Source organism: Haematobia irritans, chromosome 1 (assembly GCF_050003625.1).
Source record: "Haematobia irritans isolate KBUSLIRL chromosome 1, ASM5000362v1, whole genome shotgun sequence".
Taxonomy (NCBI): domain Eukaryota; kingdom Metazoa; phylum Arthropoda; class Insecta; order Diptera; family Muscidae; genus Haematobia; species Haematobia irritans.
The window spans coordinates 56,324,754-56,352,234 of record NC_134397.1 but is presented as its reverse complement, the minus strand read 5'-3'; the positions used below and the strand labels follow the sequence as shown (position 1 = coordinate 56,352,234).

The window sequence follows — 27,481 nt, the reverse complement described above, 5'->3', positions numbered from 1 at the left end:
TACTTTAAAAAAAAGGGGAGAGAGATAAAGCCAAATAAATACGGCATAAAAAGTCATTTTTACCAAATGTCAAAAAGATCACTTCAGTTAGGAGAGTCCAAGTGATCGAGAGAGTAAGAGAGAAGAAGCAGGAGAATAGTATGCCATGTTTCATGCCTACTAGAAGTTAAAGCTTAGAACTAATATACGAGTACACGCGGAGAAAACATATGTGTGTGGACCAGGGATGATAAATAGCATTCTTAACCCTCTAATGCCCCAATTTTTTTGCCACCTGATTAAATTTTCAATGTTAACGACACAAAAGCAAGAAAACTAAACAAGAAATTTATACGGTAAAATTCAGTATATGCTGCAAAGCCTTTCGAACAGTTTAAACTAAGTTTTCTCTTTATTTCACCCATTTTTGTTGTCTTAAGGAGTGTTTTACTAAACGCTTCCTTATTAAATGAAGCACGCCTAAAGGCGGGATTGGGCATTCGAGGGTTACAATTGTACTGAAACAACTTCAGAAAAGTACATTTTTAAGATAAAAAGATATTTTCCCTTTTTCTTATGAAAGAGACACGCCATGATAAAACGGTTCGCATGACCGCTTGCCATACGCATTGGAATTATTTTTATTTGAGTATTACCTGAAATAATGCTGTAACTCATACATTTTCTTTTATACAGAAAGTTTGTCAAAATGTTATTTCTATAGAAAATTGTGGTAGAAATTTAATTTCTATAGAAAATTTGTCAAAATTTTACTTCTATGGAAAATTTTGGTCGACACTTTCTTTCTATAGAAAATTTTTGCAATATTATTTATATAGGAAATTTTGTCAAAATTGTTTTTTCTATAGAAATAAAATTTTCTATAGATATAAAATTTTGAAAATTTTATTTCTATGAAAATTTTGGTCGAAATTTTATTTATATAGAAAATGTTGGTCGAAATTTTATTTCTAAGGAGAATTTTTTCAAAATTTTATTTCTATGGAAAATTTTGTCAACATATTATTTCTATAGAAAATTTTGTTAAAATTTTATTTCTATAGAAAATTTTGTCAAAATTTTATTTCTATAGAAAATTTTGTCAAAATTTTATTTCTATAGAAAATTTTGTCAAAATTTTATTTCTATAGAAAATTTTGTCAAAATTTTATTTCTATAGAAAATTTTGTCAAAATTTTATTTCTATAGAAATTTTTGTCAAAATTTTATTTCTATAGAAAATTTTGTCAAACTTTGACTTCTATTAAAAATTTTGTTCGAAATTTTATTTCTAAAGAAAATTTTGTCAAAATGTTATTTCTATAGAAAATTTTGTCAAAATTTTATTTCTATAGAAAATTTTGTTAAAATTTTATTTCTATAGAAAATTTTGTCAAAATTTTATTTCTATAGAAAATTTTGTCAAAATTTTATTTCTATAGAAAATTTTGTCAAAATTTTATTTCTATAGAAAATGTTGTCAACATTTTATTTCTATAGAAAATTTTGTCAACATTTTATTTCTATAGAAAATTTTGTTAATTTTTATGTCTACAGAAAATTTTGGTCGAAATTTTATTTCTATAGAAAATTTTGTTAACATTTTATTTTTATAGAAAATTTTGTTAAAATTTTATTTCTATAGAAAATTTTGTCAAAATTTTATTTCTATCGAAAATTTTGTCAAAATTTTATTTCTATAGAAAATTATGCCAAAATTTTATGTCTATAGAAAATTTTGGTCAAAATTGTATTTCTAAAGAAAATTTTGTCGAAATTTTATTTCTATAGAAAATTTTGTTAAAATTTTATTTCTATAGAAAATTTTGTCGAAATTTTTTTTCTATAGACAATTTTGTCAAAATTTTATTTGTATAGAAAATGTTGTCAAAATTTTGTTTCTATAGAAAATTTTGTCAAAATTATATTTCTATAGAAAATTTTGTCAAAATTATATTTGCATAAAAAATTTTGTCAAAATTTTGTTTCTATAGAAAATTTTGTCAAAATTTTATTTCTATAGAAAATTTTGTCAAAATTTTTTTCTATGGAAAATTTTGTCAAAATTTTATTTCTATAGAAAATTTTGTCAAAATTTTATTTCTATAGAAATTTTTGTCAAAATTTTATTTCTATAGAAAATTTTGTCAAACTTTGACTTCTATTAAAAATTTTGTTCGAAATTTTATTTCTAAAGAAAATTTTGTCAAAATGTTATTTCTATAGGAAATTTTGTCAAAATGTTGTTTCTATAGAAAATTTTGTCAAAATTATATTTCTATAGAACATTTTCTCAACATTTTATTTCTATAGAAAATTTTGTCAAAATTTTATTTCTATACAAAATTTTGTCAAAATTTTATTTCTATACAAAATTTTGTCAAAATTTTATTTCTATAGAAAATTTTGTCAAAATGTTATTTCTATAGAAAATGTTGTCAAAATTTTATTTCTATAGAAAATTTTGTCAAAATTTTATTTCTATAGAAAATGTTGTCAAAATTTTATTTCTATAGAAAATTTTGTCAAAATTTTATTTCTATAGAAAATTTTGTCAAAATTTTATTTCTATAGAAAATTTTGTCAAAATTTTATTTCTATAGAAAATTTTGTCAAAATTTTATTTCTATAGAAAATTTTATCAAAACTTTATTTCTATAGAAAATTTTGTCAAAATTTTATTTCTATAGAAAAATTTGTCTAACTTTGATTTCTATAGAAAATTTTGTCAAAATTTTACTTCTATAGAAAATTTTGTCAAAATTTTATTTCTATAGAAAATTTTGTCAAAATTTTATTTTTATAGAAAATTTTGTTAAAATTTTATTTCTATAGAAAATTTTGTTAAAATTTTATTTCTATAGAAATTTTTGTCAAAATTTTATTTCTATAGAAATTTTTGTCAAAATTTTATTTCTATAGAAAATTTTGTCAAAATTTTATTTCTATAGAAAATGTTGTCAACATTTTATTTCTATAGAAAATTTTGTCAACATTTTATTTCTATAGAAAATGTTGTCAAAATTTAATTTTTATAGAAAATTTTGTTAAAATTTTATTTCTGTAGAACATTTTGTCAAAATTTTATTTCTATACAAAATTTTGTCCAAATTTTATTTCTATACAAAAATTTGTCAAAATTTTATTTCTATAGAAAATTTGGCACAATTTTATTCCTATAGAAATTTTTTGTCAAAATTGTATTTCTAAAGAAACTTTTGTTTCGTTTTGTTTTGTTAGTGTTGGTTTATTCTTAAATCATTTTTTTGTTTTTGATTTCAGCTTAAAACTATGCATTGACTAAACTACAAGTGTAGCTAAACCAACAGAGGGAACGAATGGTTGTTAAGTTTATTTGAGCAAAGCAAGATGGTAGGATGGAGGCACGTTTCGGAATTACCACATTCCTCAACAGCATCCTCTTCTTGCAACAAAACTATCAACCATTTATCAGAAAAAATTCATGCAGTTCACTAAACCCAAGGTGAACCACACTTGAACCTTCCGAAAAAAGGTTTGTGATAGTCGGCTTTTGCCGAAATAAATTTGTACAAACATATCTCTTTACCTTTGCCACTGTCAAATCATCGATTTGAGTGCTGTTGGCTGGGGTTATTTTGAGCGTGCTTCCTCTTACTTAATTCGTTTTGTTCTTTAATCATGGTTGTTGTTTTTTTGATTTCAGCTTGAAACCGTGCATTGAAAATTGTGTTAAAATTTTATTTTATTTCTATAGAAAATTTTGTCAACGTTTTATTTATATGGAAAATTATGTCAAAATTTTATTTATATAGAAATTTTTGTCACAATTTTATTTCTATAGAAATTTTTGTCAAAATTTTATTTCTATAGAAATTTTTTGTCAAAATTGTATTGCTAAAGAAAATTTTGTCAAAATGTTATTTCTAAAGAAAAATTTTGTCTAAATTTTATTTCTAAAGAAAAATTTTGTCAAAATTTTATTTCTATAAAAATGTTCTCAAAATTTTATTTCCACCGAAAATTTTGCCAAAATTTCATTTTATTTCTATAGAAAATTTTGTCAAAATTTTATTTCTATGGAAAATTTTATCAAAATTTTATTTCTATGGACAATTTTATCAAAATTTTATTTCTATAGAAACTTTTGGTCGAAATTTGATTTCTATAGAAAATTTTGTTAAAATTTTATTTCTATAGAAAATTTTATCAAAATTTTATTTCTATAGAACATTTTGTCAAAATTTTATTTCTATAGAAAATTGTTGTCTGTATAGCCCTCCGATCTACCGAATTTATGAATCATTTTCTTATATAGGCCCCTCACGCTCCCTCTTGCTGCTCTTGTCAACTTTCCAACCGTATCACTATTTCATACTGATGTATATGTGCCCATTATCCATTATTGTAGCCCAACTTGCTTAGAGGCTATATATAATGTGTTCTCTAAGTTTATATCCTGTAGCTCTATGGCTGGTAATGTCAGATTTTGTCAGAACAGTCTGTGCGGCCAACCCGTATACTCCCAAATCCATTCCTCCGTGCCGAGCTATTTGATGGATTCATTTATATCTCGGATCGGACTTCCATCTGCAAAATCGAACAATCATTCCGCAGCCGAAACTCGACTCGAAACTCATTTGAAAGGGATTGACCTCATCTTTCAAAACCTCATTAGAAATGATTGCATGAAATGTTCAAAATTGAGCATTCTTCATTTTTTTTACTATGGGGCCCACTGTGCAAAAACTAAAACTCTTGCGGTATAAAGACCGGGTTGAGCTCAACTTTTATAAACACATAAGACTTTATTATAAAGAATCCTATGAATGAACTAAATTCGAATTTGAAAAATTAAATTCCTATTTCAAGGATCTGGTTCGTGTCTCGTGTCTTTGTCTCAGTCCATTCTCATTTCGTTCTTAGTCTAGAAAGCTCTTGTGTTCGTGGTCTGCACTGCCCATCCTAATCCAAAACAATAAGCCTGCCGACTCTTCTCAGTATTTTCACCAATATTGTCCCAGCAAAAAAAAAAATGGAAGTTCTTCTAAAGGCACAACTTTAAAATTTCCAAAGAAGTTCTTTATTTTAGCTGCACAGGAAGTTCATTTGAATCGCTTTTTCAAATTTTTAATGGAAAATTTAAAATTTTTTGTTTCAAATAGGTTAAAAATAGATTAAGAATTAATAAAATGGTAAATATTATTTAAATTTTGCCGAAAAAAAATCCAAATCCATTCTAGAAAAATTGCGAATTTTTGAAAATATTTGAAGTCAAACATTCCAAACAAGCATAAGAATGCATTAAAACACATAAAAAATCAAAAAATTATTTATTTGTGAAAATATCACAAAATTTCTTAATTCATATCCAAAACATTGAATTCGCATCACACCAATAATGTCCTCAAGCCTTTCATATTGAATTTTCAATAATATCCACCAGGGTTTCGAAGCCTATGCCAGAATCAGCCTAATTAAGTATATGTCCAGTGCTATATATAATGTGAAGATTTAGGACGCGGGGACTTTTTTTTCCATTGATCTGTTAGGTGTAATATGACATTAAGGGCATCTATGGCTATTTTAAACGAATTCGTCTACGTCAGATTAAGTTACGTATACACGCAAAAAAATAATTCTTTCCTCCCAAACGAAATTTTAGACAAACAAAGTTCGTTTCTCATTTGCTTTTCGCTGTAAGGAAGTGTATTTGGAAGAAAAGTATTTACTTTTTGTGATAAACGTTTTTTCTTTTCCAGGATGTAAAAACAATTTCATAAAGACTAACTCAAAAAAAAAACATTGTTTTCTTGCTAATTGCATTTCCCTCACATCTTTCTCTCATCCACGAGGTTTTTAGTTCTTAACACCTTTTCCTGTAATACCAACAATGTAGAAGAAATTATACGATTTTATACATTTTTAATTTTTTTTTACCTTTCGCCTGGACGGAGAATCGAACCGCGGACCATGCACTTTGTAAGCCAACACACTAACCACTGAGCTATGTACCTGTTATGGTCATCAATAGATAATTATACATATAAGTTATATTTATATAGCATAGCTTGCGGCGCCCACGAGCCGAATAAACAAAGTTTATTTAACAGAAACAAACAGTTTGTTTGGCACCGTGGAGCAGTGGTTGCTATGTCTGACTTGCATGCCAAGGGTCGTGGGTTCGATCCCTGCTTCGACCAAAGTTTTTTTTGTTTTTTTTTTACATATATTCTAGATATGTTCGGAAGATTCCGAAAAAATGTTGAACATTACATTGTACTATATTAAATTTTGAACTGTAATATGTGTCTTATTAAAGACCTAAAGTCACAAAAGAACAGTGTTTGATATAAACGAAATGGACTGCATTGTTGTTTCAAAAATAATTTTTTTTATTGAAAAAATAAAAATTTTGTAAAAAACGATTTTTTTTTGGTGATAAACGTTTAAAATTTTCGAAGCAATTCAAAAAACTCTAACAAAAGAAACACGTTTTCGGTACACGTTTTCCAAACGTTTTTTTTCTTTGCGTGTAGGCGCAGCCCGATATTTCAGGCGCACTGTGGTACCACAATTAGACTATTGTGGTACCACAGTGTTGAACTTCTCTCTCATCACTGAGTGTTGCCTGTAGACTTTTTATAGCCGAATCCAAACGGCGTTCCACATTGCTATGAAACTACTTAGAGAAGCTTTGAAACACTTAGAAATTTTACCAGCATTACTGAGAAGTTATAATCCAAAGCTGAAAAACTTTTTGGTGTTTGGCCGAAACTGCGATTGAACCAATGAACCCTTGTATGCATGGTAGGCCTGCTAACTTTTAAACCACAGCGGCTCTAAGATACTTGCAGACACGATTTGTTGAATTTTTCATAGATGACTTTTAAATTGTCCTGTTAATTGTAATATTGCATTAAGGGCTGACTCTCTTATTGCATTTCTCCACCAATAATACGCATTCGAAGCATATACCAAGATTATGTCTTAAGGTTTATAAAAGAAATTGTCAAAAATTCATTTAACTCTTGCAATAATACTTGTACGTATTTACGATTATTCGATTCCTCATAACAATGCCAATACATACATGCAAATGGTATCACAATATTTTTTCCATGTAATTGTCAATAGTCATTGTGTTTTGTTTTAACGCTCTTACTTTTACGTCTTGTTATGTTAACTGTACAGTATTGTGACGTCTTCTTAGACATTGCAAATTTAAATTTTTTTTTTTTCAACGTCATGGAATTTTTTTTGTCTAAAGCTATAGCGGACATTTTTAATTTACATAGCTGCTGCTTGTTGATTTTTGTGTAAACGCATTTAAATAAAACAAAAAATAAATAAATAAATATACGTACATATATTTTTTTTGAAACAGTTGCAATTTGAATGATAAGCAAAAGCAATGTCATTTTAAGCTAAATCATGGATGAATATAAACAGCTGGTTAGATATTTGCATATCTCTTGAATTTTCTCTGACTCTTTATTTCTACAGCTTGCTCTCTCTCTCCCTCTTTTGTTGCTCTTTTGTAGTATTCTCTCATTACAATGATGAAGTAATAAAACTGTATGGTGTTGCTGGGTTACTACAGCATGTGTAACTTTCTTCATTCAATTGAAAGTGCTTTTTTTTGTTTTTGTCATAAAAACACATTTAATTATTCATTAAAAAACAATCGAAACAATTAAAAAAGTGCAGTAATCTCCCGCAAACGACCATATTAATATGTGAAACTGTGAAACGAGTTTAATTGATTATTTTTTGCTGCATGTTTACAAGCATTTCGTTTAAAAAGTTTATAAAGGGTTTGGAAATGCATTTCAATGTGGGAATATACTAATTTATTATAATTAATTGTAGTTTAAAATTATATTTATTACAATTTTCTTTACAGTAATTTTAAATAAATTATTTTTTTTAATAGATTTTTAAACCTCAACGATTATATAAATTGTACCACAAATTTACGTTAGTTTTAAGTGCAGGCTATTGTGATATCATGTAAACTAACAAAAATCTATTACATATAGGCACTTCCACCCGCCTATTACATATAGGCACTTCCATCCGCCTATTACATATAGGCACTTCCACCCACCCGGACGCACATTATTGAATGTCCCATCGATATCTAGAAAAAAACCATAATTGTGCATACACCCTACGGGAAATTGGTGCAAATTGACACGAATGGACCTATCACAGGACTAGTACCCAGTGCTCCAGTTTATCACATTTTTTTTAAATTTTCATATAATTTATTGATTTCTATACTCTCTTGATATTAAAATCTAATTGATGTACTAAAATACAACAATCAGAATAATCTATTGTTCAACATATTCGAAAAACTTGTCCTTTCTGGTGTGAGTCGGTTGCTTAAAATGAAACAGGCTCCTAAGAGTTTGTCCCAGACTGGCTCATGGATAGTCCTACTAAGTTGTTCCAGGACGTATCCTCTGGAATGAGTTCAAGTCCTGTCCTATCGTGTAAATTTAGCCCGCCAATGACATATCCATGTTGAAGTGGCCGGTCCCTTCCATACGGTTGGACCAGAACTGGGACTGTTACACACACCAGGTGCAAGTCCTCTACCGATCCTGGGGTACAAGTCCTGTACCAATCCATTTCCCGTAGGGCATTGACAGATAATGACCTTGCAATAAATCTGACTAGTTCATGCAATATTGTCTCAATAGACCTACTCGTTAGAGTAAGCATGTTGTGGTTTCGAGAGCAATCTTGAAGTGTCACCGATATCAGCTATATTGGATCGTCCATATCTGCGAAGCCACTCTTGGTTAATAGAAATAAAATTTTAAGAAAATTTTCTGTAGAAATAAAATTTTGACACAGTTTTCTATGGAAATAAAATTCTGCAAACATTTTCTATAGACATAAAAATTTGACACAATTTTCTATAAAAATAAAATTTTGACAAAATTTTTTATAGAAATAAAATGTTGACAAAATATTCTATAGAAATAAAATTTTGACAAAATTTTCTATAGAAATAAAATTTTGCAGAAATTTTCTATAGAAATAGAATTTGAACAAAATTTTCTATAGAAATAAAATTTTGACAAAATTTTCTATAGAAATAAAATTTTATCAAAATTTTTTATAGAAATAAGATTTTAAAAAAACTTTCTATAGAAATAAAATTTTGACCAAATTTTCTATAGAAATAAAAAAATAATAAAATGTTTGATAAAATTTGCTATAGAAATACAATTTTGATAAAATTTTCTATAGAAATAAAATTTTGACAAAATTTTCAATAGAAATAAACTTTTTTTTTTTGGAGAAATAAAAGTTTGACAAAATGTTCTATGAAATAATTTTTTTTTCTATAGAAATAAAATTTTGCAAAACTTTTCTATGGAAATAAAATTTTGCAAAATTTTTTTGTAGAAATTAACATTTTGCAAAAAATTTTTTTTAGAAATTAACATTTTGCAAAAATTTTCTGTAGAAATAAAATTTTGACAAACATTTCTAAAGAAATAAAATTTAGACAAAATTTTCTATAGAAATAAAATTATGACAAAATTTTCTATAGAAATAAAATTATGACAAAATTTTCTATAGAAATAAAATTTTGACAAAATTTTCTATAGAAATAAAATTTTGCAAAAATTTTCTATAGAAATAAAATTTTGACAAAATTTTCTATAGAAATAAAAAAAAATAATATATTTGATAAAATTTTGTATAGAAATAAGATTCAAAAAAAAATCTATAGATTTTAAAAAACTTTTCTACACACAAAAATTTTTTTTTCTGATTCAATCACTAAATTAATTGATCCAATTAATTTTTTAATTGAGATGTCTTCAATCACGAAAATGATAGTATCAATCACAGTTTTAATTGGGCATAGAAAAAATTCTTGATTAAAAAATTAATTGATTTTTTTCAGCAAACTTCAATTAATTTTTTAATTGATTGAATTAAAATTTTAATTGATGTTGATTGCACAACTCAAATAATTTATTAATTAAAAAAGGTAACTATTTTTAATTACTTTCTGAATTGGCTTAAAGTTTTTATTTGGATTAACAAATGGTTGGCTGAAATACATTTTTCATTAAAAATTAAAAAAAATCAGCACTTTTTTAACTGAATTAGTCTTCCGAATTTGATTAAAAAGTTAATTGTATCAATTAATTTTTTAATTAAAAATTTTAAAATGTTCAATCATTGACTTAATTATTAATTGAAAAAATTTTCAACTTCAATTAACTTTGTAATTGGAAATATTTTGGTGATATTTTTTTCTGTGTATAGAAATAAAATTTTGACAAAATTTTGTATAGAAATAAAATGTTGACAAAATTTTCAATAGCAATAAATTTTTTTCTATAGAAATAAAATTTTGCAAAACTTTTCTATGCAAATAAAATTTTGCAAACATTTTTCATAGAAATTAACATTTAGAAAAAATTGTTTGTAGAAATAAATTTTTGCAAAAATTGTCTATAGAAATAAAATTTTGCAAAAGCTTTCTATAGACATAAAATTTTGACAAAAATTTCTGAAGAAATAAAATTTTTACAAAACTTTCTATAGAAAACAAAATTTTGACGAAATTTTCTCTAGCAAATAAATTTTTGATTAAATTTTCTATAGAAATAAAATTTTGACAAAATTTTCTATGGAAATAAAATTCTGCAAACATTTTCTATAGAAATAAAATTTTGCAAAAATTTTCTATACAAATAAAATGTTGACAAAATTTTCTATAAAACTAAAATTTTCTATAGAATTACAATTTTGACAAAATTTTCTATAGCAATAAAATCTTGACAAAATTTTATACAGAAATAAAATTTTCATAAAATTTCTATGGAAATAAAATGTTGACACAGTTTTCTATGGAAATAAAATTCTTCAAACATTTTCTATAGAAATAAAATTTAGACACAATTTTCTATAAAAATAAAATTTTGATAAAATTTTTTATAGAAATAAAATGTTGAGAAAATATTCTATAGAACTAAAATTTTGACAAAATTGTCTATAGAAATAAAATTATGACAAAATTTTCTATAGAAATAAATTTTGACAAAATTTTCTATAGAAATAAGATTTAAAAAAAATTCTATAGATTAAAAAAAAAACTTTCTATAGAAATAAAATTTTGACAATATTTTCTTAGAAATAAAAAAATAATATGTTTGATAACATTTTCTATAGAAATAAGATTAAAAAAAAAATTCTATAGATTTTAAAAAACTTTTCTATAGAAATAAAATTTTGACAAAATTTTCAATAGTAATAATTTTTTCTATAGAAATAAAAGTTTGACAAAATGTTCTATGAAATAATTTTTTTTCTATAGAAATAAAATTTTGCAAAACTTTTCTAAGGAAATCAAATTTTGCAAAAATTTTTTATAGAAATTAACATTTTGCAAAAATTGTCTGTAGAAATACATTTTTGCGAAAATTGTCTATAGAAATAAAATTTTGCGAAAAATTTCTATAGAAATAAAATTTTGACAAAAATTTCTAAAGAAATAATATTTTTTCAAAATTTTCCATAGAAAACAAAATTTTGACGAAATTTTCTGTAGCAAATAAATTTTTGATTAAATTTTCTATAGAAATAAAATTTGGTAAAAATTTTATATAGAAATAAAATTTAGTCAAAATATTCTATAGAAATAAAATTTTGACAAAATTGTCTATGGAAATAAAATTCTGCAAACATTTTCTATAGAAATAAAATGTTGACAAAATTTTTCTATAGAAATGAAATGTTAAAAAATTTTCTATAAAACTAAAACTTTCTATAGAATTAAAATTTTGACAAAATTTTCTATAGAAATAAAATTTTGACAAAATTATCTATAGAACTAAAATTTTGACAAAATTTTCTATAAAAATTAAATTTTGACAAAATTTTCTTTAGAAATAAAATGTTGACAAAACTTTCTTTAGAAATAAAATTTTGAAAAAATTTTCTATAGAAATAAAATTTGGACAAAATTTTATATAGAAATAAAATTTTCATAAAATTTTCTATGGAAATAAAACTTTGCAATAATTTTTTATAGAAATAAATATTTGACACAATTTTCTATAAAAATAAAATTTTCATACAACTTTCTATAGAAATAAAATTTGGACAAAAATTTCTATAGAAAGAAAATCTTGACAAAATTTTATATAGAAATAAAATTTTCATAAAATTTTCTATGGAAATAAAATATTGCAAAAATTTTCTATACAAATAAAATTTTTGCACAATTTTCTATAAAAAGAAAATTTTCATAAAATTTTCTATGGAAATAAAATTTTGTAAAAATTTTCTATAGAAATAAAATGTTGACAAAACATTCTATAGAAATAAAATGTTGACAAAATTTTCTATAGAAATAAAATTTTGACAAAACTTTCTATAAAAGTAAAATTTTGACATAATTTTTTATAGAAATGAAATTCTGATAAAATTTTGACGAAATTTTCTCTAGCACATAAAATTTTGATAAAATTTTCTATAGAAATAAAATTTAGCGAAAATTTTATATAGAAATAAAATTTAGTCAAAATTTTCTATAGAAATAAAATTTTGACAAAAGAAACAACATTTTCATAAAATATTCTATAGAAATAAAATTGTGCAAAAATTTTCTATGGAAATAAAATTCCTCAAACATTTTCTATAGAAATAAATTGTTGACAAAATTTTCTATAGAAATAAAATTTTGACAAAACTTTCTATAAAAATAAAATTTCGATATAATTTTTTATAGAAACCAAATTTTGACATAATTTTCTATAGAAATAAAATTCTGATAAAATTTTCTATAGCAAACAAAATTTTGACGAAATTTTCTATAGAAATAAAATTTTGCAAAAATGTTATATGGAAATAAAATTCTGCAAAAATGTTCTATGGAAATAAAATTCTGCAAACATTTTCTATGGAAATAATATTTTGCAAAAATTTTCTATAGAAATTCAATGTTGACAACATATTCTATAGAACTAAAATTTTGACAAAATTTTCTATAGAACTAAAATTTTGACAAAATTTTCTATAGAACAAAAATATTGACAAAATTTTCTATAGAAACAAATTTTTCTACAGAAATACAATGTTGACAAAATTTTCTATAGAATTAAAATTTTGACAAAATTTTCTATAGAACTAAAATTTTGACAACATTTTCTATAGAACTAAAATATTGACAACATTTTCTATAGAAATTAAAGTTTGCAAAAATGTTATATAGAAATAAACCTGTGCAAAAATTGTCTATAAAAATAAAATGTTGAAAAAATTTTCTAAAGAAGTAGAACGATAGACAACCACAATAGCGGGAATCTTTAAATAATGCAGTACAATTTTCCAAACCTTTTATAAATTTAGATTTTCTACCTTAAAAGAAAAGAAAAAAATGGTTAATAAATAAAAATAAAAACAAAATTCCGTAGTAATCTAAAATTACTCAACATTTATGTTTTCTTAATTATTGTGTATTTCGCCAGCAAAATATTTCTACAAAAATCATCAATAATTAACATTGACATTTGCTTTCATAGCATTAGCAAATTTTTGTATTTCTAGACGGAGCAAAAAAACACAAACAATTTTAAATGAGTCCAGTGAAATTGAATTGAACGAAAAAAATATTAATAATAAAAACCTACAACGTATTTACCCGAGTGTTTATTCGTTGATGTTATCTGTGTCTATAGTTGAAGTGTGTAATAATAATAATTACAAAAGAAATGAAAATAAAAAAATAAGTAAACCATAAATAAAAAAACAAATTTAATTACAAAAATCTAAAAATTACAATAGTTTTCGTTGAAAATATTAACAAAACCAAATTATATATATACAAATGTGCTATTAATCATTATCATCAACATACATCCAGCAGCAGATTTAACACCAGCTATAATTAAGAGGCCGAGAAGTGTATAAGGTGCCACTCTTGTTTTTCGATACAAAACTTAAAGGTGGTTCCCCTGCCCCATTTATTGTTGGCATCTAGCGTCGTCGATATTTACTTGGCGGAATATGATTTTTGAGAAAAAAATTCTTTTTAATTAATAACAGGTGGGTTTTGTATTTCTTTTATTTTAGTTTACAATTTTATATATATGGATCTCGAGTTTGATTGATATGACTGCAGGGGTAAATTAAAAAAACAAAAACAAATACACACAAATTGGATTATAAAAGTTGTAAAGCATATTTTTACAATTATTGTGTTTTTCTTTCGTTTGATTTGAGTTATCAGTTAAAAAAGCTATAGTCATAAATGTTTATTTTTGATATCTTGATATTTCGTCACTCATAGTAATGTGGCGTATGGAAAAATTCCCTTCACTTATTTATATAGTACTCAAAGGGAACAAAGAGGAGAGCAAACTATTGGGTGGATGAAAACAATATATTTTTTAACTCGTATTTTTTTTTATTATTTTGTCAATAGCTTTCGTTAGAGTAGTTTTTCTTCAGTACTACCATTGTGTCATAAACCCAAAACAAAAAAAAAATCCTCCTAAAAGAAATTTTAGGCAAACGAAATTGCCTTTTAAGGTAAAGTGTCTTCCTTGGGAGCAAGCAAATAAACCCGAAATTTATGACAAAAATTTCTACAAAAATATTTTGACAAAATTTTCTATAGAAATAAAATTTTGACAAAATTTTCTATAGAAATAAAATTTTGACAAAATTTTCTATAGAAATAAAATTTTGACAAAATTTTCTATAGGAATAAAATTTTGATAAAATTTTCTATAGAAACAAAAATTTTGACAAAATTTTCTATAGAAACAAAAATTTTGATATAATTTTCTATAGAAATAATAAAATTTTGACAAAATTTTCTATAGACACAAAACTTTTGATACAATTTCCTATATAAATAAAACTTTGACAAAATTTTCTATAGAAACAAAACTTTTGACAAAATTTTCAATAGAAATAAAATTTTGACAAAATTTTCTATAGAATTACAATTTTGACAAAATTTTCTATAGAAATAAAATTATGACAAAATTTTCTATAGAAATAAAATTTTGACAAAATTTTCAATAGAAATACAATTTTGACAAAATTTTCTATAGAAATAAAATTTTGACAAAATTTTCTATAGAAATAAAATTTTGACAAAATTTTCTATAGAAATAAAATTTTGACGAAAGTTTCTGTAGGAATAAAATTTTGAGAAAATTTTCTATAGAAATAAATGTTAACAAAATTTTCTATAGAAATAAAATTGTTGACAAAATATTCAAAAGAAATTATATATACAAATGTGCTATTAATCATTATCATCAAGATACAGCCAGCAGCAGATTTAACACCAGCTATAGTTAAGAGGCCGAGAAGTGTATAATGTGTCATTCTTGTTTTTCGATACAAAACATAAAAAATTTCTATAGAAATAGAATTTTGACAAAAGTTTCTGTAGGAATAAAATTTTGAGAAAATTTCTATAGAAATAAATGTTAACAAAATTTTCTATAGAAATAAAATTTTTGACAAAATGTTCAATAGAATAAAATTTTGACAAAATTTTCAATAGAAATAAAATGTTGGCAAAATTTTTTGTAGAAATACAAAATTTTGACAAAATTTTCTATAGAAATAAAATGTTGACAAAATTTTCTATAGAAATACAATTTTGACAAAATTTTCTATAGACATAAAGTTTTGATGAAAGTTTCTGTAGGAATAAAATTTTGAGAAAAATTTCTATAGACGTAAATGTTAACAAAAATTTCTATAGAAATAAAATTTTGACAAAATTTTCAATAGAAATAAAATGTTGACAAAATTTTCAATAGAAATAAAATGTTTGCAAAATTTTCTATAGAAATACAATTTTGACAAAATTTTCTATAGAAATAAAATTTTGACAAAATGTTCTTTAGAAATAAAATTTTGACAAAATTTTCTATAGAAATAAAATTTTGACGAAAGTTTCTATAGGAATAAAATTTTGACGAAAGTTTCTATAGGAATAAAATTTTGAGAAAATTTTCTATAGAAATAAAATTTTGAAAAAAATTTCTATAGATGTAAAATTTTTGCAAAAATTTTCTATAGAAATAAAATTTTGAGAACATTTTCTATTGAAATAACGTTTTCCAAAAATTTTTATAGAAATAAGATTTTGCAAAAAAAATCTATAGAAATAAAATTTTCTATAGAAATAAAATTTTGACAAAATTTTCCATAGAAATAAAATTTTGATAGAAATTTCTATAGAAATAAAATTTCGACAAAATTTTCTATAGAAATAAAATTTTGACAAAATTTTCTATAGAAATAAAATTTTGACGAAAGTTTCTATACCCAGCAAAAACTAGGTAACCACATCTCATTAAAATTGACATTACCAGGAGTAAAGCTGTCATTACACGTTGCATTACATTGCGGCGAGTTATAATGACTAACTTGTAATGACAAAAATAAATACTTCTCGGTAATTTTCGAATTGTTATTCTCAAATTTTTAGGCAGTTGTAGTTAATAAAATTATTCACATAATCGAGCACTTACATAAAAAATCAAAAAGAATATGTAATGTAACGGTAATTCTGAAGATTTTTCCGTTAAGAATTTTTTATCACAAATATTTCATAATAATTGTGTTTAATGACATTATCATATTATGTTTTAAATAAATGCTTTCTTATACCTCATTCACATTACACTTCCAAAATGCGTTTAAACTAAATTTCAAATGCCATTAGCCTTATAAAAAAGAGACTTAAAATCCACTTTTAGTAGATTTCGAACCTTATGTGAATTGGCTATTGGATATATTGTATCGTAATCCACGAATCCAACTACCTTAAACAACCTACATTTATTTCTATTTTAAGGTGGGTACTATGTTCGGTTTTCGAGTTGAAAACCACTTTATTTTCGCGATTACTTTTCCTTATATAATCAAAATTATAAATGAAAATAAACATATTCCTGTAAAGTCTCGCTGAAATCTATAGGAAAAAGAAACTGCGCGTCAAGTGAGTTAATTTTTCTGATTCATATTGAACTGTTTTAATAAAGTAACCGCGAAAATTTCAACGCGAAAACAGAACATAGTACCTACCTTTAAGTGTGAAATTAATTTGAGTGTAATCTTATTTAGATTATTTATTAGAATTTTTGTTTATTTATACAATATTCGTTTCTATTCAAGTAGTTCTCCTATTACAGCACCATTTTGATCCATTGTAATCGGCGATAGAAATCAATATTTTCGAGATTTGGTTGCCTGAGACAATAAGTGGCTATTTTGCAAGCTCTGGTGTATCTACGAATAAGTCAGTACATATTAGGTGATTATATGCTTTAAATGCATTACTTATTTTATGGCCGAAAGTATGCCTGTGAAGAAGTACTTCCCTCCTAGGACATGCGTATGTAAATGTAATCCGAAGCGATGCCAATTAATAAGTGGTTATTAATTTTTAAATAGGATTACCTACAAGATTACCGGGTAATGAGAGTTTTTGCTGGGTAGGAATAAAATTGTGAGAAACTTTTCAATAGAAATAAAATTTTGAGAAAATTTTCTATAGAAACAAAAATTTTGACAAAATTTTCTATAGAAACAAAAATTTTGATTTAATTTTCTATAGAAATAAAATTTTGAGAAAATTTTCTAAAGAAACAAAAATTTTGACAAAATTTTCTATAGAAACAAAAATTTTGATATAATTTTCTATAGAAATAAAATTTTGATAAAATGTTCTCTTTAGAAATAATATTTTGACAAAATTTTCTATAGAAATAAAACTGTGACAAAATTTATTATAGAAATAACATTTTGACAAAATTTTATTTCTATAAAAAATTTTTGCAAAAATTTTATATCTATAGAAATTTTTTTAAAAATTTTAAGTAAATGAAATTTTGACAAAATTTTCCATAGATATAAAATGTTGATAAAATTTGCTATAGAAATAAAATTTTGATAAAATTACCTATAGAAAGAGAGTTGTTAGGAGATTTTCTATAGAAATAAAATTTTGCAAAAATTTTCTATAGACATTTTTTCTAAAATTTTAACAAAATTTTCTATAGAAATAAAATTTTGACAAAATTTTCTATAGAAATAAATTTTTACAAAAAATTCTATAGAAATAAAATGTTGACCAAGTTTTCTATAGAAATAAACTGTTGACAACATTTTCTATAGAAATAAAATTTTGTAAAAATTTCTGTAGAAATAATATTTTGCAAAAAATTCTATAGAAATAGAATTTTGCAAAAAATTTCTATAGTTATAAAAATTTGCAAAAATTTGCTATTGAAATAAAATTTTTATTTCTATATAAAATTGTTGCGAAATTCTCTATAGCAATAAAATTTTGAGAAAATTTTCTATAAAAAGAAAATTTTGTCAAAATTTTCTATAGAAATAATATTTTGACAAAATTGTGACAAAAATTTTAATATAAAGAAAAACAAACGAAATTGTAATGTGTAAATAAACCCGAATTTATGACAAATGAGGCAATGGTTGTCTTCAATCTGTTTTATTTGTTTTTTTTTTGAAGAAAATTCTTTACCTTTAAAAGAAGTCTTTTGTTATCTAAAATTACATGCTAAACTATATTAAAAAATAAATAAGAAAATTCGTTATGGTTTATATCTGAGCTAAATACAGTATCTTTAACTTCACATTCTTTTCTGCATTATTTATTTGTTTTTTATTTTTATTTTTTGTTTCTGCTAAAACCAATAATATACAAAATTTCATACTATCACATTTGATCATAAAATACGCAATTAGTTTTTAATGCTATTATAATATTTATTGCTATTTTCATTTAGATTTATTTTTGGTCAAATACGATTAATTTTGTATTCTTAAAATATTAAAAACATGTTTACTTTATTTTTTGTTCGATGAGTTAATTGCTGTGCGCGTAAATCTTTTGAACCATATCGAAAAATGAACTCTATATACATTTACGGAGATAGTATAAGAAATATAACAAACATTAGATAAGGTATAAGAGGGGAATGGTAAATAATGTTGGATTGTAGGAAAGGGCGTTAAAAAAAAAAAAAAAAAAAAAACGAAAGTAATGAAATAAATATAAAAATAAAAAAATTTTATTTTTTTAAGTTTAAATTTAGAATAAAAATAAAAAAATATATAAAATAAAATTAAGCTATTCTGAATGTATACAAAAAATGAAAGAACACAAAAATAAGTAGAAATATAAAATTAAAAAACTAAAAATAAATACTTGATATAAAAATAAACAGAAAAAATATCGGTAAAATATTTCCAAATAAAAAGTTTATTGAAACTTTACAATAAAATAATTATAAAATTGTTATTAAATTAATTAATTGATATTAAAATTAAATATAAAATTGGTAATTTTATTAACATCAAAATAAACTAAAATTGAAATTAAATAATTTCAAAATTAAATTTAAATTTCATAAATAAACAAATCAATAAAAAATAAAAAGAAAAAATATCAGTAAAATATTTCCAAATAAAAAGTTAATTGAAACTTTACAATAAATAAAATAAAATGCACAAAAATAAATAAAATTTAAATTCGAATTTAAAAGTATAATAACAATTTAAATTATTAATAAATTTAAACTTTAATTTTAAATTTTTCTATAGAAATAAAATTTTGACAAAATTTTCAATAGAAATAAAATGTTGGCAAAATTTTCTATAGAAATAAAATTTTGACAAAATTTTCTATAGACATAAAATTTTGACAACATTTTCTATAGAAATAAAATTGTGAAAAAAACCGGTACAAATAAAATTTTGACAAAATTTTCTATAGAAATAAAACTTTGAAAAAATATTCTATAGAAATAAAATGTTGACAAAATTTTCTATAGAAATAAAATTTTGACAATATTTTCTATAGAAATACAATTTGACAAAATTTTCTATAGAAATAAACTTTTGACAAAATTTTCTATAGAAATAAAATTTTGACAAAATTTTCTATAGAAATACAATTTTGACAAAATTTTCTATAGAAATACAATTTGACAAAATTTTCTATAGAAATAAAATTGTGAAAACAAATCTATAGAAATAAAACTTTGAAAAAATGTTCTATAGAAATAAAAAATGTTCTGTGTTAAATTTTATATTCAAATAAAACTAAATCAAATTAATACAAAGGCAAATATGAGTGTAAATCGGGCGAAAGATATATATAGGCGCTATAGCGAAATCTTAACCGATTTCTTTCAAAATCAATCACAAAAATTTGTTCACAGATGGACGGACATGGCTAGATCGACTCAGGGGCAAATGACAAAATTTTCAATAGAAATAAAATGTTGGCAAAATTTTCTATAGAAATAAAATTTTGGCAAAATTTTCTATAGAAATAAAATTTTGACAAAATTTTCTATAGACATAAAATTTTGAAAAAATTTTCTATAGAAATAAAATTTTGACAAAATTTTCTATAGAAATAAAATTTTGACAAAATTTTCTATAGAAATACAATTTTGACAAAATAGTCTATAGAAATACAATTTTGACAAAATTTTCTATAGAAATAAAATGTTGAATTTAAATTTAATTTATTATTAAATTTAAACTTTATTTTAATTACTATTAAAACAAAAACTCATACAAATCGGAGTGAAATTTTGACCTACGGTGCTCATATGAATCTAAATGGGGCGTAAGATATATATGGAAGCTATATCTAAATCTAAACCGATTTTGGACAAAATTAATATACATGGCTAGAATATTATTTCTACTCCATGTGCAAAATTTCAAGCAAATCGGATTGCTACTTTGGTCTCCGTGGCCATATGAGTGTAAATCGGGCGAAAGATATATATGGGCCGATAGCTAAATCTGAACCGATTTCTTTCAAAATCAATCTCAAAAACTTTTTCACAGACGGACGGACATGGCTAGATTGACTCAGGGGCCGGCCTTGAGCATTAATGTCAAAGACACCATGTCTCGTCTATCTCGTCTATTTCTGGGCATTACATATAGGCACTAAGTTCACAAACTGTATTTGAAATAGAGTAAAACTAAAACTAAAATTTTTTTCATTATTTTCTATCTTCGGATAGGCCTTCCTTTTATAAATTATCAACATCATTCCACCCTATTATACCATAGGCCATCCATTAACCCAAAATTATCCTTCAATATAAGTGCATATATATTTTCCAAACAAAACAAAAAACATTTTTCATATAAATGGGGAAAACACATTAAAAATTATACTGAAAGTGAAATTAAAATAATTGCTTTAATAAAAAAAACAACAGCACAAAAGCCAAATTTTTGCTTAATGCGTTCTTTTTACAAATTTTACTTTAATAGACGAAAAAATTGATTTCGAATATTTTTTTTCGATAAGGCAATTTGCTACGCAAATGCACTCCATTCAAGGCATATTTTTTCTGCCAAGTGGAGCAGATAATTGGCTAAGAGTTTGGTATTTTTTTTATTTGTCTATATGTCTGTCCTACCATACATAGTTCAAAAAAATAAATACAAAAATTGCAAAAAAAAAAATAAACATTATTGAAAGTTTAATGACTTCTCTGAAACATCTAAAAAAAAAAAAACACGAAAAAATAAGTAAATAAGCAAACTAAAAAAAAAATAGTGTGTTTAAATTGTTTATTTATGATTTTAGTTTTGCGTAAAAATCGAAACAGTAGCCCTTTTATTGAACGATAGTTGGTCAAGAGAGAACAAATTTCAGAAGCGAGAATTTGTTTTTCACTTTCCAAATGTTTACTAAGCAATTGAGATAGCAAAAGGGGCTAATTGAAGCAATAGAGAAAGTATCTATAAAATAAATTAAGGAGAGGGCAAAGTTCCTCCCGAATTGAACCTTCTAACATGACAAAGAATTATTAACCCCGTTAAAATTTTTGGATCCAAAAAATTTATATCCTGCTTTTACCACAGAAAATCCCCATACATGCATAGGTCCGCTACAAATTTCAACTACGAATCGACACTAGAAATAGGGAAGGTCCCTGCATTATATTAAAAATGTACGGTTACATTTTGTAGCTATACAGCAAACAATTTCGGAAGTTCTTCTCAAAGCACAACTTTAAAATAACTTCCAAAAATGCTCTCCCAAATATGTTCTTAATTTTAACTGCTCAGGAAGTTCAAAAATTTTTGGATCCAAAAAAATTTATATCCTGCTTTTACCACAGAAAATCCCCATACATGCATAGGTCCGCTACAAATTCCAACTACCAATCGACACTAGAAATAGGCAAGGTCCCTCCATTATATTAAAAATGAACGGTTACATTTTGTAGCTATCCCAGCAAACAATTTTGGAAGTTCTTCTCAAAGCACAACTTTAAAAGAACTTCCAAAAATGCTCTCCCAAATATGTTCTTTATTTTAACTGCACAGGAAGTTCATTTGAGTCAATTTTTTTATAAACCGCTTTTTTCATATTTTTAATGGGAAATTTATTTTTATTTGTTTCAAATAGGTTAAAACATATTAAGTATTAATAAAATGGTACAAATTATTTAAATTTAGCCGAAAAAAATGTTAAATCTTTTCTAGAAAAATTGCGAATTTTTGAAAATATTTGAGGTGAAACGTTCCAGACAAGCGTTATAATGCATTAAAAATCATAAAAAAATTTTAAAAAATGATATATTTGTCAAAATATCACAAAAATTCTTAATTCACATCCAAAACACTGAATTCACATCACACCTTAAGAAAAGATGCAAATTCAGTGCAGCGGCTGTTGAAATGGTGGACATCCGTCCTATGTTAAATTCAAGCCCATGTTAAATTCATTGCTTCTGCGCCAATTTTGCACCACTTCCGGATCCAAAAAGAACATTGTTTTGTCGACGGTTTTTTTTGCTAGGTATATGTTAAACAAGGCCGGTGGGGAATAGAGTGCTAAAACCCGGTGTTCCGGTTTACTTTTTTAGCCCGATTTTCGGTTTTTTGAAATTCCGGTCGAGCTGTAGATCCGGTGTTTTCAAGGCCTCAAGAACCGGGTTTCGGGTTTTGTTTTCATTTCAATGTAAAATTGCCCAACTTCCGGATCCAAAAAGAAAATTTTCACTACTTTTTTGGCGACGCTTTTTTTGCTGGGTATATGTTTAACAAGGCCGGTGGGGAATAGAGTGCTGAAAACCGGTGTACCGGTTTATCTTTTTAGCTCGATTTGTTGAAAAGCCGGTGAAACGGTAGAATCGGTGTTTTAAAGGCATCAAAACCGGGTTTCGGGTTTTGTTTTCATTTCAATGTAAAATTGCGTAAAACAGGCTGTTGTGTTGGAAACCCGATATACCGATATAACGTCCACCGGTTTAGGAAAATAGTGCGGTTTTTTAAATCCGCATGCCGATTATTTGTTTTAAAAACCCCATCCACCGGTTTAGAAAAAAGCCCAATTTTTTAAACCGAAAAAACCGACTTTCAAAAACAGGTAATGACGGTTATTTGCCGTTCATGGCAAATAGTTCTCCTAAACCGGGGCTTCCTTTCAAAATTACGTGTTTTTATTAGAAACCGGTTGAACCGGTTAAAAACACAGTCCCCCAGTTTAGGCCAATAGTCCGGTTTGTTTAAACCGAGAATAATCGACCTTAAAAAACCAATCATGTCGGTTATTTGTATTAAAACACATTGTACATTGATTTAGGATAATAGCCCAGATTCGTAAAACTGAGACCTCAACAAAAAACCCGGTCATACCAGTTATTTATTTTAACACATTCCACATTGTCCGGTTTTTTAAAACCAAGAAAATCCGACTTAAAAAAACCGGCGTTGTTATCACCTCAGAACTCCACCACCCCGACCGCAAAAACCCGACTTTCAAAAAAAGACTTCATGACAGTCATTTATTTTAAAAAGCGCTAACCCTCTAGTTTGGAAAATAGTCCACTTTAAAATCGAGAAAACCTGACTTAAAAAAAAACAACGGCCATATCGGCATTAAAACCCACCTACAAAAAACCTGGTCATATGGTTATTTGTTTAAAAAACACCATCGAGCGGTTTAGGAATATGGTCCGGGTTTTTAAAGCCATGAAACCCCCATTCATGCGGTTATTTCGTTTAAAAAACACCGTCCACCTGCTTATGAATATTACCCGGTTTTTTTAGGCCAAGAAAAACCCGGTTTAGTAAAATAGCCCAGGGTTTTGAAACTGAGAAACCCCGAATTTCAAAAAAACCTATCATGCGGGTAATTTTTGTTTAAACACATTCCACTGGTTTAAGGAAATTATACGGTTTTTTAAACAGAGGAAATCCGACTTAAAGAAACCGGTTTTTGTGTCACTCCAGAACTCCACCACCCCCGACTGAAAAAAAACCGACTTCCAAAAAACAAAATACTTGCTGCCGTTCATTGCTTCTAAATGTACCGACCAATGATTTTGAAAAATAGTCCGATTTTTTAATCCGTCTTTCAAAAAACCGGCTTTCTTGGTTATTTGTTTAAAATAATAAAATAGTCGGTTTTTTTAAACCGACTTAAAAAACCCGATCATAAGGTTCTTTGTTTTAAATAACACCATCCACCGGTTTAGAAATATAGTCCGGTTATTTAAAGCGAAGAAAAATCGATCTTCAAAAAGAAACCGGTTGAGCAATATAAGCCAGTTTTTCAAAACTGAGAAAACCAGACTTAAAAAAAAAACCGGCTGTGTTGGTTTTTTTTGTAACACCGTTACCGATTTAGAAAAATAGTCTGGTGTTAAATCCGAGAACCAACCTTAAAAAACGGCTTTTGATCATTTTGGTTGGCAACGATAATGTCGGTTATTTGTATTAAAAAACATCGTTCATCGATTTAGGAAAATAGCCCAGTATTTTAACTCTGAGAAAACCGAACATTCAAAACCATGTCATGGTCACCGGTTTAAGGAAATTGCCGGTTTTTTAAACCCGAAAAAATTCGACTGGAAAACGGGTTTTTATTACTGTGGAACTCCACCACTCCCGACCGACAAAAAGAGTTCATGCCGGTTATACGGGTTTTTACGCCAAGAAAAAAACCGGTTTACAACTGAGAAACTCCGACTTTGAAAAAAACCGGTCATGTCGGTAATTTTTCTTTAAACACATTCCACCGGTTTAAGGAAATTTTCCGGTTTTATTAAATCGAGAAAATCCCACTTGATGAAACCGCTTTTTGTGTCACTTCAGAACACCACCAACCCCGACCGACAAAACCCGACTTAAAAAAAAAAAAAACAAAATAGTTCCTGCCGTTCATTTCTTCTAAAAAAAACCCCGACAAATGATTTTGAAAAATAGTCCGATTTTTTAAAATCGAGAAAACCCGACTTTCAAACAAACCGGCTACGTCGGTTATATGTTTAAAATAATACCATCCACCGACTTAAAAAACCCGATCATAAGGTTATTTGTTTTAAATAACACCATCCACCGGTTTAGAAATATAGTCCGGTTTTTTAAAGCGAAGAAAAATCGATCTTCAAAAAGAGACCGGTTTAGCAATATAAGCCAGTTTTTTAAAACTGAGAAAACCAGACTTTCAAAAAAGCCGGCCGTGTCGGTGTCTATTGTAACACCGTTACCGATTTAAGAGTCTGGTGTTTTAAAACCGAGAAACCCCACCTTAAAAAACGGCTTTTGATCATTTTGGTTGGCAACGCCACCCCTAACCGAAAAACGACTGAACGACACCGTCCATCGGATTTGGAAAATAGATCAGTCACTCCGGTTATTTCTTTAAAATAACACCGCCCACCGGCTTAGGGAAATAGTCCGGTTTTTTAAATCGTCTTTCAAACCGAGAAACCCTGAGTTTTCAACAACCTGGTTTTTGATTATCCAATGGAGAAATACACAACGCCGACCCCTTCTCCACGTCCAAATTTTAAAACATGAGTTAAGTCACATCCTTTTCTAATCGCGTAAGAAGATCCTCTTACCGGCCACATCTAATAAGGATCTCAGAACAATCTCCCAGCAACCACAAAACTTCTACTATGACCCTCGTACTATCCATCAAAAAAATAAGAAATAAAAAATATACAACTATCCATCTTGTCTATTGCCTCAATTTTGCTACTACTTGAATTGTTTACATACAATTCGTTTAAGATGCCATGGAAAGGGGCACAGATAGATAGAATTTATGAACAGTATCTACAATTGGTCGTTCCGCAATACTTTTCACATTGTGTCCGTCTGTGTGTACATCAGCAAATTTTGTTTACTTTTTTCTTCCACGTTGTGTTTATTCGATTGCTTTGGGGAACAAAAGCCTCATTGTTGTACTCTTGTTTAGTTATTATTATATATTTTTGTTTTTGAAAAAAATCTCTATATTTGTGGATTATTCTTGGAGCAGAGAAGACAAATGGATTTTTATTTTATTATTTATTTAAATGATTGACACATTTACAAATTGTTAAGTGTTACTCTAAATTGTTAGATTTGATTTTTTTACATAAATGGCATAAACGGAATGGAAATTTTCTTTTTCGGAATTTTCCTATATTGATTAAGACCAAATAAATATAACAAAAACTAATTTGAATTGAAGTGTTAAGATGAAATTGCTAAAAATTCCATACTGTATATTTTTCAGAAATTCTAAACCATTAGCATAATGCTTAAGTATGTATTATTCCATGAAGTTAGAATATTCAAGGTCCATATAAAACAAGTATATACGGTCGTAAGTTCGGCCAGGCCGAATCTTATGTCCACCAGATTCGGCCTGGCCAGGATTGCGTAGAAACTTCTACTAAAGACTGTAATCCACAATTGATGGCAAGGCATCTTAAAACTTCTTAACATAATCTTCTAAATTGTAAATTAGTCCATGCGGGATATATCTTAGACAAAAGAAGGGTCGATTAAATACGTATATATTCAGTTCTTGACCGGTATATATAGGAAAGAAATAATTACGAAACGATATGAACTTTTCTGCGGTAATTATAGAGCCAGAATTTAAATATGGGGGTCGCTTTATATGGGGGCCATATAAAATTATGAACACGAGTCTACCAAATTTGGCGGATTTTTTATTGTTTGGTAGATTGGTAGAATTCTTGATGTTTTAAAAGATTTTGCAAAATATTCCTCTCCAACTATGAAATGCTTCATAAATTTTCTATAGAAATAATATTTTGACAAAATTTTCTACAGAAATAAAGCTCTAACAAAATTTTTTATAGAAAACAATTTTGGACAAAATTTTTTATAGAAATAAATTTTTGACAAAATTTCCGAAAGAAATAAAATGTTGACAAAATTTTCTATAGGAATAAAATTTTGACAAAATTTTCTATAGAAATATAAAATTTTGCAAAATTTTCTATGGCAATAAAATTTTGGTAGATGTTTTTTGGCTCGAGTGGCAATCGTGATTTTTCTGTGATTGGGGATCGGTTTATCTGGGGGCTATATATAATTATGGACCAATTCTGGCATGGTTGTTAAATACTCTATACTAACACCACGTACCAACTTTCAACCTGATCGGATAAATTTTGCTCCTTCG

The 27,481-nt window shown here is 25.8% G+C and overlaps 1 protein-coding gene across 3 annotated transcripts in view; it reads left to right on the top strand.

Moving 5' to 3' along the window:
* The window catches only part of SNF4Agamma (SNF4/AMP-activated protein kinase gamma subunit), a 514,590-nt gene that overhangs the window by 92,316 nt on the left and 394,793 nt on the right, over window positions 1–27,481 (top strand). Inside the window, exon 1 of one of the 3 annotated variants that reach the window (XM_075290407.1) lies at window positions 13,747–14,046. The exons of the other annotated variants lie outside the window; for them this stretch is intronic. The gene's annotated coding sequence lies outside the window, so the exon portion shown is untranslated. Of the gene's footprint in view, window positions 1–13,746; window positions 14,047–27,481 lie in introns of those variants that run through there. 3 annotated transcript variants of the gene reach the window in all.